The sequence below is a fragment of the Empidonax traillii genome, unplaced genomic scaffold (genome assembly GCF_003031625.1).
Source record: "Empidonax traillii isolate 1590-97213 ecotype Southwest subspecies unplaced genomic scaffold, ASM303162v1 scaffold842:size270541, whole genome shotgun sequence".
Classification (NCBI taxonomy): domain Eukaryota; kingdom Metazoa; phylum Chordata; class Aves; order Passeriformes; family Tyrannidae; genus Empidonax; species Empidonax traillii.
The window spans coordinates 53,516-74,129 of NW_020956035.1; the positions used below are offsets into that span (position 1 = coordinate 53,516).

General features: G+C 40.1%; 1 long non-coding RNA gene across 2 annotated transcripts in view; it reads right to left on the minus strand.

The window, feature by feature from the left end:
* Nucleotides 1–814: 814 nt before the first annotated feature.
* The window catches only part of LOC114066985, a 29,768-nt gene continuing 9,968 nt past the window's right edge, over nucleotides 815–20,614 (minus strand). Inside the window, exons 2-3 of one of the 2 annotated variants that reach the window (XR_003573286.1) lie at nucleotides 13,058–13,164; nucleotides 815–918 (exon numbers count right to left, since the gene is read on the minus strand). This is a non-coding gene — a long non-coding RNA (uncharacterized LOC114066985). Of the gene's footprint in view, nucleotides 919–12,262; nucleotides 12,386–13,057; nucleotides 13,165–20,614 lie in introns of those variants that run through there. The other variant, XR_003573287.1, reaches the window with a different exon arrangement.

Below are 20,614 nucleotides of genomic sequence, written 5' to 3' on the forward strand. Positions count from 1 at the left end.
TATTCTGTAACACACATTAAGGTAAGAAAGTAAAAAGAGATCAGAACTAGGACTGGTGTAACTGTGTAACCTCACCATCCCACAAGAACACGTTAGTAGGCTCTAACAAAGTCAAGCAACACTGAGAGTTATACTTTCCAACTAAGAGTCCTCAAGGTATGTAAGAGCCACACATGTAGAATGACAGCACCGGTACAATTCAGAAATAACAGTATGCAGCCATGTGGTTACCACATTAAAAAACCAAGCTTTTAAGCGTTCAGGATGGAGATTAAAATCTGTAATGTGTATTCAGATAGCGAATACACAACGTTTATATTTGTGTTTTGAGACTTGTTCTATTTAAATTCTTCTGCAATCAATACATACGGAAAGCAATGCCAGACTCCTCAAACTGATGAGTCTGTTTCAGTGGAGTCTGAACATGAAGGTGATGCTCAGCTTGATGCTGAGGCTTACCAAGAAAGATGTGAATAATTAACTCTGAAAGAAAGTGGAAGTTGCATAGATAGGAAGAGCACTGTGTCACTCTTGACCAAAGCCAGAATGCCACGTTGAGGGACTGTGGAGGTTGCCACGAGTTTGGGCTGTGGTGGGGTGTTCTAACTGAGCACACCTGAAGGGAGGGAGTGGTTTTGGTCTACTAGCCTTCTGAAGGAATAAACACATCCCAAAATGTGAACAGCCTACTGTGTTTTTAGCAAAAAAAAAAAAAAGCACATTTCTTAAAAGCACATTTGAGTTACAAAGCAAAAAAAAAAAAAAAAAATCATTCTCTCAACTTTTTAATGCATATTAGGTGACTTACCAAAACACTTCTTTTTTTGAGTTACACTACTTCCAGACTCCTTGTTGGCTTTGACATCATATCTGGAACAGCCAGTGGTTAACACTCTGGTTTCCATGTTATTAGTGAATCTGAAATAAAGAACAAAATTTTGTTCAGAATTACTTTTATTCTCCACACATCAATGAACACAAGGACTATCAAACTTCAGGTTTATTACACTATGATTTGTTATCTGGCAACAATTCCAAATTACCCCTCAGGACTGTTCAAAGCTATAGCAGAGTTATGCAGTGAATTTGAGATTACAAAAATCTGCAAAGTGTCATTGTGGATGTAATAATATATCTGTAATTACTGCAAACATCCCAGCAACAAAAGCAAAAATACACCATCTTCCTCTGCTAGAAAGTTGTTCAGAAGGTAGTTTTAGCTTCAAGAAACTAGAATTGCTCTTATTAAGCAGGACACATATTATAAGCCTTGACTTTTCTGTCACCCTCAGGTCTGATATCACAAGTATCCAATACCTGAAAAAGGCTGCAAATTGTCACTGGCAAAATATCTTCCAATTCAGAAGGAAAAGCACACCCATGATGGAATGTGAATTGTGCTTTATTGCTTTTAAAGCTTCATGAAGCACTGACTCAGAGTAGAGATGGGCCTGCCATGTCAGTAAGAAAGTACCAGCTTCTTAACACATTCCAGCCAACAGCAGCTGCTGTGCTCTTCACATATTCCCTCACCTCGCCCAAGGCAGAGCTCCTTCTAAAGGAGTTCTGATGGGGCTTTGGTAGTCAGATGGTGGGAGTTGGTCTTTTCTCCCAAGCAAGAAGCGACAGGACAAGAGCAAATGGCCTCGAGCTGTGCCAGGGGAGGTTCAGGTTGGATGTAAGGAACAACTGCTTCACTAAAAGGATTGTCAAGCATTGGAACAGGCTGCCCAGGGCAGTGGTGGAGTCACCATCTCTGGAAGGATTTAAAAGATCTGCAGATGTGGTACTTGAGGATGTGTTCTAGTGGTGGTCTGAGGAGTATTTGGTTAACAGTTCCACTTCATGATCTTAGAGGTCTTTTCCAACCTAAAGAATTCTAAAATTCGTCAACAACAGAGCAAAAAAACATAAGTTCCCTTATATTCCAGCATTCCTAATGGCTTGCAGTAGTATTAATAAGATACTCTTAAATAGTAGCTGGTCCAATTATTCACCAAAACACCAGAAAAAACATATTCTGATATAGTTTATAATATATTAAAATCATTCAAAATTCGCCCGTTTCTATCCTTCAAGTCAAAGGGAGCAAACCAAGAGGATGAGTTCTCAGGTATAATTTATGATGCAGCTTTCAGGTACTGAGCAGGCACAACAGTTGGTATTCCTCAAAGCACTGCATTGAGAACTCACAGATGAATGAAAGAATCACACAACAAGATGTGTGTGTGCCTCAGCCAGCTTATCCTTTCTTCCACCTTCTGCCTTTTCCTTATACTTTTCCTGAAGCAGTATCTTTATACTTTTATATTCCTGTATTTCTACAGATAATAACCAAAACAGCTACACACCTTTCCACTGCAACCAAATTGTTCTAAAATAAACCTGCCATATATATATGTATACATATATATAAATATACACAAATATATATGAAAACACTGGTCATTCAGTGTCTTTTCACTCTCACCTGCCCCATGGGATCTCAGTTATCCTCACCTTCAGGGGCGGGTCATAACATTTCCCTCCCCAAAATTATTTTTCTTGCCATCAGTACAGATTAGGTTCCTAAGTCTTCTTACACACACAACGTCAAATTGAACTAACCTAATCTATTTTCTTCTCTCGATACATTTTTTTCTACAATGGTTATGTACATATTTGTGTAGATCTGTATTCCAAATCTCACTCCATTATTTTAAATAGCAAATACTAGCTTTAAAAGACAAGGTAAAATAAAATAAAATACAATAAATAACAACTTCTTAAATTATAAATAATAAATTAAAAAGAATATCAATACTCCCACCATCAAACCTATCACTTCAAACTGCTCTGCTTCTGTAAGGAAATTAAAGTTTTATGCCACCAGTACCGAGACCCAATAGAAGCCTGATCCTCTGCACGTACAGTCCCTTCCTTTTCCTCAAATCTCAAAGTCAACTCCGTCCTGGTTCTCTCCTTCCCATGCCATCTTTGCACTAAGGATTCCTTTCCACTTTCCTTGGTCCGTTATAACTGACACACATTTAACTATGCACATACGTATCCATAAAATAAATAATATGTTCCACATTTCTATCCTCTGAAATATGAATTAAGGAATTGTCTTTGGTGACAGTCTGCTCCTTTGTCTATGCATTACCAGCAAAAGAATAACAGTCTTCAATGGATTTCAATCAAGAATTAACAGAGGAATGAAAAATATTTTACGCAGTTCCCTTTCTTCATATGCACAACTAAACCAGGCGTGTCTCCTCATACTCACGCAGACAGACGCAGTTTTCATACAGTTATAAATAATCACTGAGCATATCAGAACACTAAAAAGTTAGTGGGGAGCAAACACAGAAACAGCCTTTCTGGTTTTGTTTATTTATCACTGTTTCCTCTCATAAGTCAACTGGTTTGACATTGCTGAAAGAAAACCTGTCCAACAACAGCAGAAAAAAACAAAAGAAGCCTTGAATTATTTTTTTTCCATAAACTAAAAGCAAACCAAAAGAGGGCTCAATATTTCAATGACACTAGAAACGATGCACCAGACTTTACTGAAGAGGAAAGCAGCAAGCTAAGCACATCCCTTTGCTCTCCCATTTTGTTAGTTCTTCACTAGTGCGTGTACCTACAAAAGACTTCAGCTGAATTCCAGTTAATCTCTCCCTTGACTATCATGGAGACATTCTATTTAAACAAGTTCTCATTTCCTTCATGTCATGTTATGTGTTTCTTCCCTGGAAGTGCAGTGTGTTGTCCTGAGAGGGTGATACAGGTAACGTTTAATACCTAATTGTAAAATAACAGTAGCATTTATCAACCCTGAGTTCCACTGGCACTACTAATTCTCTCAACATGTACCCACGTAACTGGGACCACAAACTCTGGAACTCCAAAAACCATTTTTACCTTGAGCAGCAGGAAAGGAGGAAAGACAAGAGAAACTCATTTGCATGGAGATCAGTGACTAAACCAAATCTCTGTCCTGGTTCTGACAGTTGCCCTTAGAACTTTCTCTCGCTCTCCCCAAAACACAGTGCTTGTGCAATCAAAAGGAAGCAAGAAAAGCAAACGATCCATAAAGCACACCTGAATTTCCCTTTCAACGTCAGCTTGTTTTCCATTTGCAGTTTTGCACTGAGCATTCATTATTTCAAGAGCAGAACAGCGGATGAACCACAAAGTCTAAGAGGAAGTCTTTAGTTTCAATTTCCTTTGTGCAATCATTGATAAAATATCCTCTGAGTAGACACTTACAAGACACTGAGAGATCTGCAGAGCTACAAGGATGTAAACGAAACATGTAAACTAAATGACGTACTAATACATACCATAAATGCAGGTATAACCCTAAAAATCACAAGTTCTGTCTAAAATGAATAGCATTTCTTTTTTACAAAAAGATCACAATCTTTGCTAGTGGAATATACCACTTTTATCTCAAGTATCACTGCATTTTCTAGACTTCTTGAATCAAGCGCTGCTTTACCACATGCACTCTAACAAATATTATTTCAGCAAGTGTCCCTAGAGGAGTCATCCTCCTTACTGGAGGCTTTAAAAAGCCTTTCTATAGTTGAACATATACTTGCTTCCAGTATTAATACCCTGCTCCAGAATAGTGTGACATGTAAGAAAACTGAAAACATTCTGGCTCTGTGGAAACACTATGCCTGAATTTTACACTTTTAAATTTTATTTTGCTTTTCATTTTAATTACCAAAGCATATAGAAGTTTAAGTATCGTAGGTTCTAAGAACAAATTCATTGAAATTGTCAGTTAGTTCATCTAAGGAGAGAAAAATGAGGAAAATGAAAAACAACTGCAAAATATTTTCAGTAATCAAAATGAAGTCACTGACATTAAGAAGGAATATGAAATTTTAATATAACAGCTACTTAGAGTGGCATTTTAGAGCTCACATAAATAATTTAACATTCTAAATTGCATCTTTACTGAACTGTACCTAATCACATTCATTATTATCATTTTCACTGAAACAGAAACCTGGTAAACATACATTTAATCTCAGTACCTTAATGCAGTAACAGAGCTGTACCTTTGCCTGCACTCTATGTCCATCTGCACTGTGCCCAGGACTATTTTCAACTGGAAATGATTCCCTAGGCTATAAATGCCCAGTAAGATACAGAACGGTCTGCAGGATCGAAATGGCTTCCGGATGGAGGCGGCAGAACCTGAACTGTCACCTCCAGCTCCATTTCTCGGTGACACAGAGGCAGACTCCCACAAATAGCTGGGAAGTTATATTAAGATATTGTGTGATGTGCTGCCAGGGTCTTTACCAGGCTTCTAGAGAACAAAGGTCATAGACTGCTTATTTATAGATCAGAAGGATACTGTACAAACCGTATGGTTTTAGGAGCTTGTGCCTCTAACCTAAATGATTCTGTGAAACAATGCAACGTACATCATATTTTGAGAAATGGCATTACTTGAAAGGTGTCCTCTATATATGGCCTTGAAGATTCAAGAAGAAAATCAAGACACATGCCTAAATCTTGCTCAGCTGGGGCAGAGCTTACCTTGCTTTATGGTTTTAAAGAAATGTAGAGAAGACTTCCTTCTTTTTTAGACAGACTGAGCAGGAGCACAAAGAGAATTCCTCTTATTATGTGTTTGTGGAGCATTTAGCACATCCCTATCTTTTGTCTTGACACATAAAATTACTTTGTCTTCTGCATTTGACACTGGACTTGATGATCCTAGAGGCCTTTTCCAACTTAGAGGATTCCATGATTTGTGTAGCAGTTGTATGAGGTATTGCAAGTATAACCCCGTAGAGTCCATCCTTCTCAGCCACAACGTACCTCACTTTACCATGAAGGGCTTGGTTCAGATTTGATTCTCACCCACCCTGCCGGTCTCTTGGTCACATCACTCCTGCCTTGCCTCTGTTCTCCTGGGACCAGGCAGTGGAGAGCCAATGTTTGCCAGACAGCTGTCGTGTGGCTTAATTACCTCCACAGAGGGAAACAGAATCACTGCAAATTCTCATCCAAGGGTGTGAAATGCACACCTGTCTGTCAGTAACATCGGCAAATCAATCAGTATTTTGTGTGCATACAAACATAGGCTGTTCCCTAACAAATAAACACTTTTCCCCCTTTTCAGTTAAAGAAGGGACTAAAGTAGCCCCCCTGGTCCTGTAGTAAACTGCCCCTCCCCTCCCACTCTTCACTTATCAACAGGCTGGAAAACGAAACCATATTGTGCCTCCCTCTCCAGACACTATTTTTATTTGAACATTTCTGATTTTCAAACCTGACAGAGCCTTTAATGAGACATAATAGGCAAGCTGAATGTCAGTCCCAAGAGCCAGAAAAACACTCCATTTTAACCTGTCTGAAATGCAGCAAACGGCTTCAACAACGAAAAGGAGCAGACAGAATTACTCCAGTATTCTGTACTAAGACACTTCTGTATCAGTCCAAACCCTGCGTATACACTCAACACTTCTCCTTTACTGTCCGCCTATTAAGAAAACTCACGAAAGCTCAGAAACTTGTGTTGTTTGACACTGGGTTATATGCAAGCATCCAGGTTTGTTTCCAGCACTGACACAGATTTTCCAAATAGCTTTTCTGTGTTCCATTGCTAGCGACACTATTATGTGATATTTTCAAGCGAGCACAGCATCAGCTACTTCCTGCTCCAGTCCTCAGCTTCAGGTACTTGGAACAGCTCAGGGCCAATAGAGCTGAGCATTTTTCAAAGTCCAGCCTCCTGTCCTGCAGTTCAAATAGGACTTCACAATTTTTGACATAGTGACCCTAATCCTTCAGTTTCCCATTATGTCATATTAGAAAAAAAAAGGTGCATTTGTCTTCTCCCAAGGTTTATCTTTCCTTAAGGAAATTAGGATATACGTGGATCAAATACTGTACTACACAGAGCTTGTCTTGAATTTTAACCTGCAACTCTACTATAAGACTCATTTAGGAATACCACTGTTATGCAATGCAATGTTATACAGCATATTTACTATAATATTTTGCCAAAAATAAGATTTGTCATTTAAGATAATTCAGTTTCAGGGGACTAAAATGTGCAAAGTCTGTTTGCATTAAGAAACCTTCTCAAAATGAAATCTAGTAAGGGAAAACTTCCACAAGCAGCAAGACTCTACAGTGATTGAGTTAAAATCAGTCTCTCAGTATCATGATCATGTTTGTTTGACTGGTCATCTGGTTTTGCAGGAATAGTCTTATCAGTCTACAAAACTTGGTGAGTAAATAGTTATTTTAATACTTTTCTCTTTCCTGTTTTCCATTTGAAGCTCTCAGTGTGTTTTTATTTCATAGAAGATGCTACAAAGGGGAAACCGTGTCTGAGAACAAAGAGCAGTTCAGACCACTGTAAGTTACTAAGTTCCAGCTCTGGGCTGTTCCCATTCTGTGGGACAGAGAAATCTGCTCGCTCCTTCCATCTCAGGACCTGCAGGCAGAGGCAACCTGGGATCTCTAGAACACGATTCCTGTCCTACTGTTATGCCCGAAAGAGTTTAAGAATGGCCTCACCTTAAGCACACACTGTGATCTGGCAACGTCCCAACTCCTTAACCACAAGTGTGGTTATAGAATACTAGTTTTACCAGGAAAGAAAAGGCACCATCAAAGTCTTGGAAGGTGGAAAATTTGACAATTTAACTCTTAGAGTCTTTCCAACCTCCTTTGTCTATTTAAGTAGCACTTTTTATTAGCCTATCCTACGGAGATCAATATGGTGTCTCAATATTTAACAGACTGACTATTTGTGGACTTTCTATTTTCTTTAGATGTCAGGGTTTTTCATGCACCTACTCTCTCTTCCCACTTTTGTCTACGATTCATCCCTCTTATCCCTGGAAAGCTGAAAAATACCAGACACAGTAAGTTCCCAATTAGAATTGGTGCTCTACCCAAAATGAACAATATCCAACACAGAACGGCAAAGTCAAAAGCATATGGTGTTTTTCAAGCAAATAAAAAACCTCCACTGTAAGTGTTCCAGCAGCATTACATTTTAGAAACAGAGTTACTTCTAGAGCAACTCCAAACTCAGAACCCCAGCACATACTGAGTCTGAAATGTGCAGTGGAGTTAAATACACGCTTAAATGCTTCAGGAACTGGAACCCATCAGGAGTTTTTCTGCTGTTACCAAATACGCCCACACTTATAACTGATATGGCTGCAAAGACTCAATTTCTCTAGAAGCACAGACCTTTTAGATTGGTAGTTATTTCATTTACACAGTGCGGCCTGGTCCTGCAATACTTAACCATGCTCTACCTAACACACTAATCTAACATCAAAAAATGAATGATATTTCAGAAGTACAACCTCAATAATCCTTTTCCAGCTTAGCTGTCAGATTCCATAAAGCACCCTTCCGTCTCCAAGCAGCATGAGGCTGTTCCAAAGCAAACAAAAGGGCAGTGTGGCTCCTCAGGAGTGCGCGCTGTGCTGGGACTGCTCTGAGGGGCTGAGGGGCCGCTCGGGGCCTGCCGGGCCCGGGGACAGAGAGAGACCCCTCAGCTCCCAGGGGGGGAAGGACACCGAGCCTGGCTGTGTGTGCCTCGGGGGGACACCAAGAGTATCCCATTCCCTGTTCTCTCACACACCTCTCCCCAGGTGTGTGGGAACGGACGGGAGTTGCCGCAGACCCACCCACTGTGGGGCTCAGTCCCACGCTGCCCTCACACTCACGGGTCCCAGCCCTTCCCAAAGCAAGCTGCGACTCCTCGTTTGCAGCAAGAGCTGAACCAAATGTAAAATGTTGCACACGGAGGCTTGGCCAAATCAAAACCGCTCTATTGATTACCTCCAGTTCTACCAGTCAGTTATCAAGTTTAATGACTTTCAATTCAATCTGACCACTCGCACAGATGACCCCTAAGTTAAGCCACAGAGCGAAAATGATTGAATGTGTGAGAAACACTTCCATACTTCTTCCCGATTCCTATCTATTACTGTCAGAATCAGATATAAGAAGAAACTCCACCAGAAAAGTTTTTCTCATGAGGCTGCCAGTTGATTCTGCAGACCTGGCTAACCAACAGACTCCTGTGCATTTCTCCAAGCAGATCCTCCTAATCTCTCTGTACAGGATATGAGAATAAAATTAGAGAAGTGGCAGGGGCTGCAACTACAGTAACACAAATTTCACAGATCTGTATGTGCTTTGTGAGCAGCGAAGGGCTTATTTTCATCATTTAGGTAGAAATTTTAAGATATTGAATCTTGAGATGGATTATAATTTTGCCAACCGAAATTTCACCAAAAGAGACTTGGCAATCAATTCCACCACTTATAATCCGTAAGTGATGCCTTGGTTGCAGCATAGTACAGAGGATGCAGTTACCTGAAAACGTTCTTTCAGCTTCAGGGATGAGAGCCAAGTTTTAACATTTTCAGAAAACTGCTGTATTGTTTAGATTGAAGGTGAAAATTCTGCCTCCTGTCTTTATTTTAAGCAATGCAGCAAATTTTTTAAACTGCTGAAAACTGCCTTGCATTACCAAAATTGAAAGCATGCCGATGTGATTTTAGCTAGGTGGGATTACCATCATGGAGCGAAGTCTCCACATACTGTTGGAGTTTCAGGGTTGTCCTAACTGTTGTTTCTTTGTGTTATGAAGTGCAGGGGGAGAAAAATCAGGCCCCTCTGAGGTTTGGGATTTAATCCATCTTCATATCATACTAATACTGATTTTCCTGTGGCTTAAATCAACTTTCCTACTATCCCCAAGAGGCTACTAGGATGCGTCCTGTGAGCCTCCTCCTTTCTCCTAGCACAGCTCTGAGTGATGATCTCATTCTCCACTCATGTATCTTCTCATTCCATCTGTAGGCCAATAACTCATAAATCTGTCCCTTCTTTCATGGCTTGTCTCATTTCATCTCATCGCGTCTCATGTCTCTCCTTGGGTGTTTTGTTGTCAGTTATGAGTCACTACAACTCAGACTTAATTCACATCTGAAACCCTCTTCCCTCTCCACATTACTGTTCAATATACGCAACTTAGGTCCCATGAATGCCCTGCCCTGTCTCCTGAAAAAAGAAAAAGAAGAAAAAACAAAAAAAACGGGAAAAAAAACCCCAGTTCATATTTTTGAACATTATCAAGGAAACTAAACTTACAGAACACAAGTTCAGGAACTTCTAAAGTGAAGGCTGTCATTAATTTTTTAAATTCCTTTTCAGTGTCTTCATTGCACTTGGATTTTACAGCTGACACTCAAATAACCACCACTGTTCATTTTGCATCAGGAACTGCTCACACCTGGGCTGTGTAATAGGTGCAAAGCTGTGGTTTCGAAACAAAGGCATTCAGACTTCACCATCAACTTAACCAGACATCCCAGTCACCACTCAGGGCAGAATCAATGTTCAAATCAAGGAACCAACACTCCTGCACTTTCTGGAGCCATTGCCTTGGTTACCAGACCCAGTAACCATCACATTCTCTATTAGGTTTTTGATACTAATTCTTCCTATGCTCAATGCAGACCGTTTTGGAATACAAGGACCATGATTCTGAGAGTTTTGCAAATTTTTTTTAATTAGGAAAAGTTCCTTTTAAAATGCCATCATCTTCTAGAAATACTAGCTGTGATAATATACTGATTTCAAGTTTTTCAAGTCCCAAAGTTAAACAAAATTTGTGAAATGGAATTACTCTATGAAAACCAAGCCAAATTAAAATCTGCATCTCAAATACAGTAACACTTCTAAGCAACTTCGTAAATTACAACTGTAATTTATTTAGAAAATAGTGTATCAGGGTAGTATTAGAAACATGAAAGGTTTGCAAGGAAAAAAACCTTCTTTTCTAAAATAGCTTGTTACTCACAGTTACTCAAACCACATATAGCCTGAAATTTCTAAGAGGAAAATTTGACTTTTAGAGTTTTCTTATTTTGAGGACTGATCCCAACCTGAAATTCAAAGCAAAGTCTATCTTCCCCATAACAATGAGCTTTTAGAACATTAAGTAAGGTCAAGTAACTCGTATCTAAAATACAGGATGTTTGTTTGACCACCACCTTTGTGTACAGAATTAGTCCATAATTTCAGTTTATAGAATGTTCTCAGGCACTATTCTTTCTATCTATTGTCAATAAAATTCACACAAGGCTCATTTCTCCTCTCCTTGAGTGTTAACTCTTCTGAAGGAACTACATAAGTAGAAAACCACTTCTTAATCTGGAGTGTACTTATTTTCAAAAGGCTTGGAAGTGTAAATTCTTTAGATACAATTAATCTTCTTACAGGAAAACAGTATCACTTGAAGTTGAACAGAAACTCGTCCTAAATTTACATTAGGAGGTTCTGACAGCAATTTCCTGTTCTTCCAAAGAACACTGTAGCTCCAAAGTGAGACTGAGGATGTTTCTGAAGGCCAACAATCTGACCCAAGATTCAAAAACACTTAGAAGGAAAACAAGAATTTTCACCACTGACTTTACTTTTGGAATATTACTGTGAGCAACTACTTGCACTGGAGGTCCAATGCTGGGGAAAAAAAAAAAAAAAAAAAAAAAGCCAGTGAAGACAAAACACTGAAAGGAAAAGAACTAATAATGCTACGTCATCATTTGCTGGTCCCACATGTTACATCTGCATTATGTGCAGCAAAACCTGGCGCTCTGGGATTTAATACCAATTTTGTATATGGCTTATCTGAGGTTCACTCAGATGAAGCAAACTGCATGAAGTCACGGAAGCACTTCGGTAGCAGAATCTGAAAGAGTACATCAACACTATCTATGAGCACACTGCCAAAACCACAGGAATGCACATATAATAAAATATCAACTTGAATAAATATCTGGAAGTTGATATACTGTGCAGTTTAGGAATTAAAATAATATTCAGAGTGACTTTGCTGTTTACTCATATTTGCTTTTCAGCCAGTCACATATGGTGTAACATTTAAGGAGAGCGATTTTTCACATCAGAGACATAGCTGTGAAATATAAACCCTTAGGAAGTACCTTTTGTGGCTTTGTTTAAAATACCTAACTTATGGAACAACAGTTTGCAGTGTTAATTGCAACAGTTTAATCCTTGCAATGAGATAACATAAGATTGCAACGACTGTCCCAGTAAAAGTTTTTCTCTGCCCCGTGCTACTGACTGAGGCACTCTGCAAGCACAACTCTCACCTTTATGCTCCTCAGCAGCCCACTTGCTTCTCCAGTTGATCAGCTGCAAGGGGACCAAGCTGTGTACAGCCAACCTCCACTTCTATATCGTCATATAGACATGTATGGAATCACTTGCTGCTGCTAAGTTGTCCCTTTGCACATCCACAGCAAGTCTGTCACCATCCGCTCACGAGAAGTACGGAAAGGGAATTATCCCACAAGTGTTCTCCTTCCTCCAGAGACACAGAACACAGGCTTAGCAGGCCTTCCTACGTTTTCCTGTATGCACTCCTAAACCAAAAATCTATTTCTCTATAATCTATTGTTCTTGCTGTCCAACTAGAAAGTCTTTGGCACTGGGAAGAACTGTAAATGCCTGGTCTTTCCTCAGCTGTATACAGGACGTACACACAACTTAAAGCTCTTGAAAATTCTTGAGGCCTGGCAAATAGTACATGGGATGTCCTGGCATCCCTGGGAACTAAAATGCCCTCACTGTAAGCCTAACAGAGGATCTAATTCTTGAGGTCACTGGGAGTTTTGTAGTGCCTTAGCTCATCAGCAGAAGAGAAACTGTTCCCTTTGCTCCAGTGCGTGTCCACCACTCCTCAGATGGCCATCGGTGCTCTGGGGAGTAGCACATGGGATGGAACATTCAGCAGCACCAACGTGTGTTGAACTTGGAGCTACAACTCTGCCACAATACCTTTTCAAACCTGGCTCCCTCTTTAAGTTGCAGGGGGCATTCTAAATAACTTTCAACCTTCACCTGATTTCTCATTTATTTTCAGAATTTTCTCATCACTCTGTGTGACTTAACAAGACCATTTTCCTTGCAGTGCAGGAACCACAGGGCACACCACATGTGCACCAACTGCTGGTGTAGGATATGAAAGTGCAAATACCTCAATACCTTGCAGATTAGTCTCCTATGACTCCTCCTTGTGTGTTTTGAGTTCGTTTTGCCAGATTACTACTTCACCTTTTTTAAGAGCAGTCTGAGACAGATGTGCTGCAACAGCAGAAGAAAAAGCTATCTGAGTGTGAATTTAGTCAGAAAACACAGAATAAACACAGCAAAAGTCAAAACATCATAAAATAAACATAGAACTCTTACCCCCTACAGTCTGTTTTACTGATAAATGTGACATACCACACAGAGCAGATGAACAAGCAACAGCAAATAAACCATGTCATTTCACAGGAAAGGATGGAAAATATTTGCACTGTTCCTTTAAGCAGTGGTTTTGAACTTTCTGACCTGAACTGCCCTCAAGACTATTGGCAGTGCTCCCAGCTTTCCTTCTTTGCCAACCCCTTTCCTCCTCCCCTTCTTCAGCTGAACCAGAAGAGCACATTAGCTCCAGTACATCTCCTTTAGGATATACACACACCTCACCCAGAGCGTACACCTTATAGGACAGCTACACGCCAAACCTTATGAAAACTTTCCCTCTCTTGATTACTCAGGAACTGAGAACAAACCATTTGTAGTTCACCAAAGCCAAAGCACCTGTCTCATAAACTGGTAAATGCTTGCTTTGAGTAGAGTGATGCTGTGCCAGCACATACAAGCAGAGAATTTGGGGAAATATGTGTGAAATATCTTTAAATTCATCAGAATAAACACCAGAGAATCATTTTCTCTCCAGGTCAGCAAGAAAATGTGTGTTCTACCTTTGTGGAAGAGTCAGTTCACGGACATTAACGTGGAGGTAAATCAACATAAGTGCACAAATATTCCAACTTCACACAGATCTGGAGAGAACATAAACACTACAGAATGTCCAAAGTGTACTTTAGTTCTTCAGTATTGATCCTTCACACCATGAACAAGGAAATTCAGTGCCAGGAACAGGAGACCAACATGCTCATCCCCAGTTTCAAATGCTTCTGTTTGGTAACTTTCACCTTTTTGCTAACATCAGGCTCTACACATTCATTTCAAACAGGTTATAAAATGCATCTACTGTGCATGTAAAGTACTTTCCATAAAGGTATTCTTTAATTAAGTAGTGCTGAGCTTGGGTCTCTTATGAATATTGATGCAAGCCTTACATTTTAAAAACTCAGGGAAATGTGATTTTAGAAGATGCAATCTTCCATAACAGCAATTTCTGAAGATTTTGGGTCCCTCTGAAGATTGCTGAAGCTGATCACTCAAAATCACTAATCATTTTTCAATCTTAAGGCAAGGTATACTGTGAAAAGTGATGGAGTGGCCACTATTTGGAAGATACAGGATGATTTAAACATCAGTAACATCCCATGGAGTTCAAAACCATGTCCTTTGCTGGTAGCCAAATTCTTCCAGTAGCAGCAAGAATACAATCTCCCTAAAGTAAACTGTAGAGTAGAAAATGATAGATAAAGTAAACTCTGTGCACTGAGTAACTGCAGGGAGTCTAAAGCTGAGGATCTAATAATTAGTCTTATCTCTATCAAGGTGCAACACGAATAAGCTGAGAAGTGCAAGAATGCCTCACAAGGCCCCAGGGCTCTTCACAGATACAGAGAAGCCTCATTGTTCTGGAGAATTTTAAGCCTGATCTCATGTGGAGAGAACATGAGACATTTCTTTTTCCTGCCATGCTGCTGATGTGGGTGTCTGGAAGGTACATTTCTCCACACACTTCCCTTCACACAAGCCCCAGTGATGCCACAGGTTCACTCTTGGGTTCATTTTTACAGGGCTGGCACAGGCACAAGGAGCAGCAAGTGCACAGAGAACAGGGGCAGCCAAACTCCAGCTGCCTCGTGGCAGGGAAACCCTAGGGAAAACCCACTTTAAAGAGAGAGATGTTTTCCTTGGGGTTCTTCCATTTCAACCTCTGCTTTGCACAAGACATATTTAGGATGCTTTAGTTCACTGACACAAATATTTGGACTTTGAAATTTCCTGGTAATTATTATTACACATCCAAACAGTAGCTGGACACTTCACCTTCCGAACTGAAGGAAACACCCCAGACAAGGTGCTCCCTCCTTCCCTGTGCTCTAATACACACTCCAGCAAAACAGTAGCAGGTCTGAGTGCAGTCACACACTTCTTTCTCTGCACAAAGTGTGAGTGCCTGAGTATCAGCTTTACAGGACGCTTCCTCCAAATTCAAAGCAGTTTCTCTCTGAATTGTGCAAATGGTACGTCACGAAATTCATTCATTTTACATTTGCTTGGTACCATGAAGTCACAGCTTTCTTCTGCTCTGACAGAAACTGCATCACAGGTCTTCTGCAAATTCCCACTGAAATCTTGTCACTGGCTTCAAGGAGAGCTGGAACGGCTTTTGTGTTATTTTAAAGTGTGGCAAACAATATCCTTTTCCTTGGGCAGCATAAAATACTGCACTTGGCATACAAAAAAACTAAGAAAATGGACCCCAAACTTCTCTTTTTAATGCTGTAGCCCTTTCAATGCCTGTAGCCTTCCAGGCAGCTGCAATTCTTTAACAGAGCAGTAGTGAAAGAGAAACTGGAAAAACACAGCAACTGAAATATGAGCAAATGACCTATCTGCACCATGGATCTGCAGCAGGCACACCTCTACTCAGGGTTACAAATTGTGAGCACTTGGCACTTTATCACAGAGTTAAAACATGTTGCCCATAGTTGGATCAAGCGAGTGGTTGTGCCACATGATTTTTTATCAAGTTTTCTAATGCTCTCACAAGGTCCAAACCCTTCCTTTTGCAGTTTCTGATAGACAAAATGGAAAAAGGATCAGAGGGGAAGTAAATGGAAGTTTGGGTTACCTTAGCTCCTCCTTTCTCAAGCAGAAGACAAATTTATGGTTCTTACTTCATGATTAAGTTTTATTACCTGGGATATGGTTGAGGCTTTCAAGGCTGACTTAATTCACCTCGACGTCAACTGACAAAGCAAAATCCAACCTTGATTCACATAGCCTGCAAAAAAGTATTACTGGCAGGCTGAAGCACACAGACAGAAGCAAATACCTTTATGTGTATCATGATCTGCACAAACACCCCCTTTGCAGCCTGTGAGCCCACCTGGCAATTCTGAAAATCCAACAGCTGCATGGTACCACTGCTATTTGTACCAGACTGGGGATCAAGGAATACCATTTAAATAGAAATTCTGCCCCATACAGTGACTGTGCTACTCCATAGATCTGTTCTCTGCCAAATGCAACTGGTCCAAGTTTGCCATCCTGTGTCCCATCTGCCTTTCCAGTGACCCCGTACCAGCAACCTCACGCAGGTAAATCCCCGAGGAGTTTATTCCAGGAAGGGCCTCAAACGCTGCATGTGGAGAGGGCAGATGGGACTTGCATCGAGCCACAGCTTGATCATCCTGAGAAAATGCCACTCCTTAGCCAGCCCCTTTCCTTTAACACACCTACAAGGGGCTCCAGCCCCTAAAGCAAAGGGATAGCTCAGCCTCACATGGGACTTCAGATGGCTGAAAGAAAAAAAGTCTTTAAAGGCCGTGAAAAAAATCAAATGCTGCATGAATGACTTCCAAGAGCCACTGGCACAGCCTTTGTTAGTGCTGAATGCAGTGATGATGATTTGAAAAAGCCAAACAATGTTTAGAATCTGACTGAAGGGTTAAAGTTAGGAGAAGTTCCTTACACTAACCCAGTCTAGTTCAAAGAGATTGTCTATATCGAATCCATGTTGCTATTTTTATTTCTACAGTGGAACTGCACTACTAAACATACTGACTTGAGCTGGCCACAAAGCAAATGTGCTAGCAAAAATGATCCAGAAATAATTTTAGCAGCGTAAAATGCCTATGCTGCTCTGGCATGTTCCATCAAGAAACAGTTCACAAGATTTTGCCTTGAAGGTTACACTTATAACTCACAAGAAACCAGCACTTGGAATGAACCATCCGTATTTTTAATATAGGGGACTGAGGTATGGAAAAAGAATAATGTCCGTCCTCTCCTAGGAAACAGTGCAAAAGACTATCCAAAGTAAATAAATCATTTGTGAACTATTATACATTGGGTTTTTATTTTCAGTTAAAAGTTTCTCTCCTGATCCTTTTAGGACTAGAATATCATTATTAGTCTAATTGAAGATTGTGTGCCTTTATTTCCTCCTTCCCCCTTGGAGCAAGGCCACACCAATCAGCGTGTGCTCATCCTGCCAATCAGTCTCTCGGAGAGGCTGGATGCTGGATGCTCCCAGCTCCAGCAATCACCTGCATTGCTCAGGAGAATTAGCACAACGTAGGTCTAATTAGAAACTAAACACTGCGTTATCTGCAATGATTTGGAGATGGAGTAAGCTGATGTATGTTTAGGAACCTTTCTTGCTGCACAGTAGTTCATGATAACACCCACCTCACAGCTCATTAGCAAATCAAAATATTATACTGTATAAATAATACTTTGCTCTTTTCCATTTTACAGAAGCCCCAGGTCTCAGAAGCCTCCATTACCAAGCACATGTGACTTAGTTCTATTGGAACACTGTAGGAAATGGAAAGCAGCCCTAGCTGTCCAAAACCAGCAAAAAGGAAGCCAGTATACTGTATACTTTGGTCTGCTCTCTACAGAGGTAGCCCCAACCAGCCTCAAGACATTTTACTCTGAAATACATTTTGGCAGAACACAAAGAAACTCCGTGGTACATGGCACTGAACATGGACTGACAGTCCTCCTGCGCTGGACCGATCCCTTTCTCGCTCTTTTCAGCAGAAACCCTAAATCCAGTCCTGCAGCCTTCAACCAGAAACCCAAATGAGAGCAGGGGGAAACCTGGCAAAGAACTGAAGGGAGAGATGTAAATGTTTAACAGCAAGAGGAGGATGTGAGGGGATATGCAGCTGTTCCACTGCACAGCTTCTCAAGGGGGAATTGGGGAGCAGAGACGAAGACCACGTGCTCACTTCCAGCTGAGATAAACATTTACAAGTCACTCTTTTCAAACAGGAAGGCACAACCTTGGGACACGACCTCACGCTCGCTGAGCCCCCAGCCCCAGTGCTCTGCCGTCAGACAGGCAGGAGGGATGCACACTGTGCCACTGCTCTGTTATTACAGGTGCTGGGTTTCAGAGTCAAGGGGCAAGGTCCAATTTTATGGCGGTGTGGAAAAATCTTTCAAATGCTGGTGGGGAGGATGTCTACTGATGCCAGACTGGTGCTGCAGAACATCATGGAGATAAAGCATGGGAGAAACTGTCCACGTGCCAATGAATGAGGATTCAGGCAAATAATTCTAAACCATACGTGCATATTTGGTGTCATTATAGTACTATTACAGATGCCTACCCTGCTTTTCTTCTTTTAAAAGGGTGCAATTCCGATGCCTTATCATTAGTTTTCTAGCTGGATGATGACAGAACCTGAAAGACATCAACAAAAGACACTGGAAAACTGATCTACAGAAAAAATCTGCAGATTTTGGAAAGCCACGATTAGTTGTAGCTTGAAAGGTGAAACACACTTCTTGTTTCTATCACATTCCCTAAGTTTCCCAAATAGATGTGCACACAGAGACAATTTTTTACTGTGGAAAACTATCCCTTTGTATTACTTGTTAAGTATATATTCATAGCAATGTCTCATAAAAATTGAATTAGTTCAAAGGCTGAAAGGTGACAAGTTTGGACTTTTGTATTCCAACTTGAGACACCTTAGGGGTGCATCTCCTGCATAGAGCTGAACACTTTGAAACTTCTGAAAAGAGTATCAGCAAGGCCTCAAGTTTGGTTCTCTGACACTCTTATTTCCAGAATTACTAGTAATTTTAAAACCTTGGCTCACAATCTTAAAAAAAAAAAAAAAAAAGTCATCCTTACAGTTCATGATAGAATATGGTAATTCTGCAGGGAAAAAAAATACACATATATTAAGGGAAAAATTCTTCCCCATTGTGTAACTGGTTTCTCATATTTAAAAGCCTTAAGTGGACCCTCTGACTTAAGTTATCATTGCTTTCCATCAGAAGAAGACTGAGGAAACCCCTCAAGAGGTTTAGTTCAGGCTTAGAAAACAATCAGTTCCAACACAACCTGCAGAGAACCAAAGCTCTGGAACATGCAATTCTGAAAGCTTAAGAACATTTTTTTTTAAGGAAGTACCAAACACAACCATGACTTGAAAATAAAAATTAATCATACTAAACTAGAAAAGGTCTTTTGCATTGTTTAATAACCTGGAAAAATACTAATGCTGTATTTTATTTTTTTAAAACTGCAAATACTCTCTATTGAAAAGCAAGTGAACTGTTTCTGACAAGACTGATCTGCTGCGCTTTGTGAGGTTCTGTGGTTTCCAGACAGGTCCCTGACATCAATGTGACTTTCACTAGAACGCTTTTTTCCATTCTGGAGTACTTTTACTGCCATTTGGTTCTCCTCAATAACAATACGTGCAAAACATGTACTTCCCGTGACTGTAGGAAGTGTTTTGGACACTGAGACTGGGATCGCAATCCATATCCGTAACACACTGGACTGAAATCTCAGAGCCAGAAACATACAATAACTTGAAAACCAGAACTAGTGCTACTCTCCCATCAGATCAAGACCAAATAATAAGGAACATGTTTTAGAGTACCAGGTTGGCACCTCATTGAAAGCTGAGGTGCACATTTTTAACTTCAAACAAAACTCAGTTTGACATAATTCTAAGCAGGCACAGGAATTACCTGGAAGCTTCTGCTGATTTTCAGTTGACTTCCAACTGAGCACATACAAGAAGCGAAATGACCAGGCTTGCCTATGAACTATTGAAGAGAGTAGATTTTTTCGCATGGTTCTATTAAGGTTCTATAACAAAAAATCCAAATTTAAAGCAACATTCAACTGTTGTGAGCCTATCTGTAACCATTAGGACAGCAAACATATCAGCATTAATTTATGATTAAAAATTTAGGAAAATGTAAGGTGAAAAGAAGGAAAGAAAAAGACTTAGGGAAACACATAAGCCACAAAGTTTGACTTACTCTAATTAAAGAACGGTGCTGGCTGGCATTACCAAGCTCTGTAGTGGCATGTTTGATTTTGCTTTAAAACTCTAATTCTATTTTTGTTTCATGAAATTTACTGTTCTTCATTAAAAGGTTTGGGTATTTTTTTCGTAAGAGATTCGTTCTTTGTTTACATGCAGATGAAAATGATTTAACTTGAGATGGATTAGTCTCGAGAATAGAGTGCAGAGACATTTAAAAAAGGGGGTCTCTTTTGTGCAGGAAATTAGTAAAGTCCATTTGCAGTTTAACAAACCTCTAGGATCTTGGTGCCAGGTGTACAAAGCTGGATGTTCTTTCAGTTCTAAGTTGGATTTCAGGTTATAAACATTATGAGCTGTTTTATTCTGAGAATTAATTGCTATAGATCCAGACCAGTCAGGCCAGGTAAAAAGCAGCACAGGGCAAGAGTGAGAAATGAGAATTTCAGTTAAGCCTCAAAACTCATTAATAAAATTACAGCCTTAAAAAAAAAAAAAAAAGTCATACCTACATAATGTATATATGTATGGTT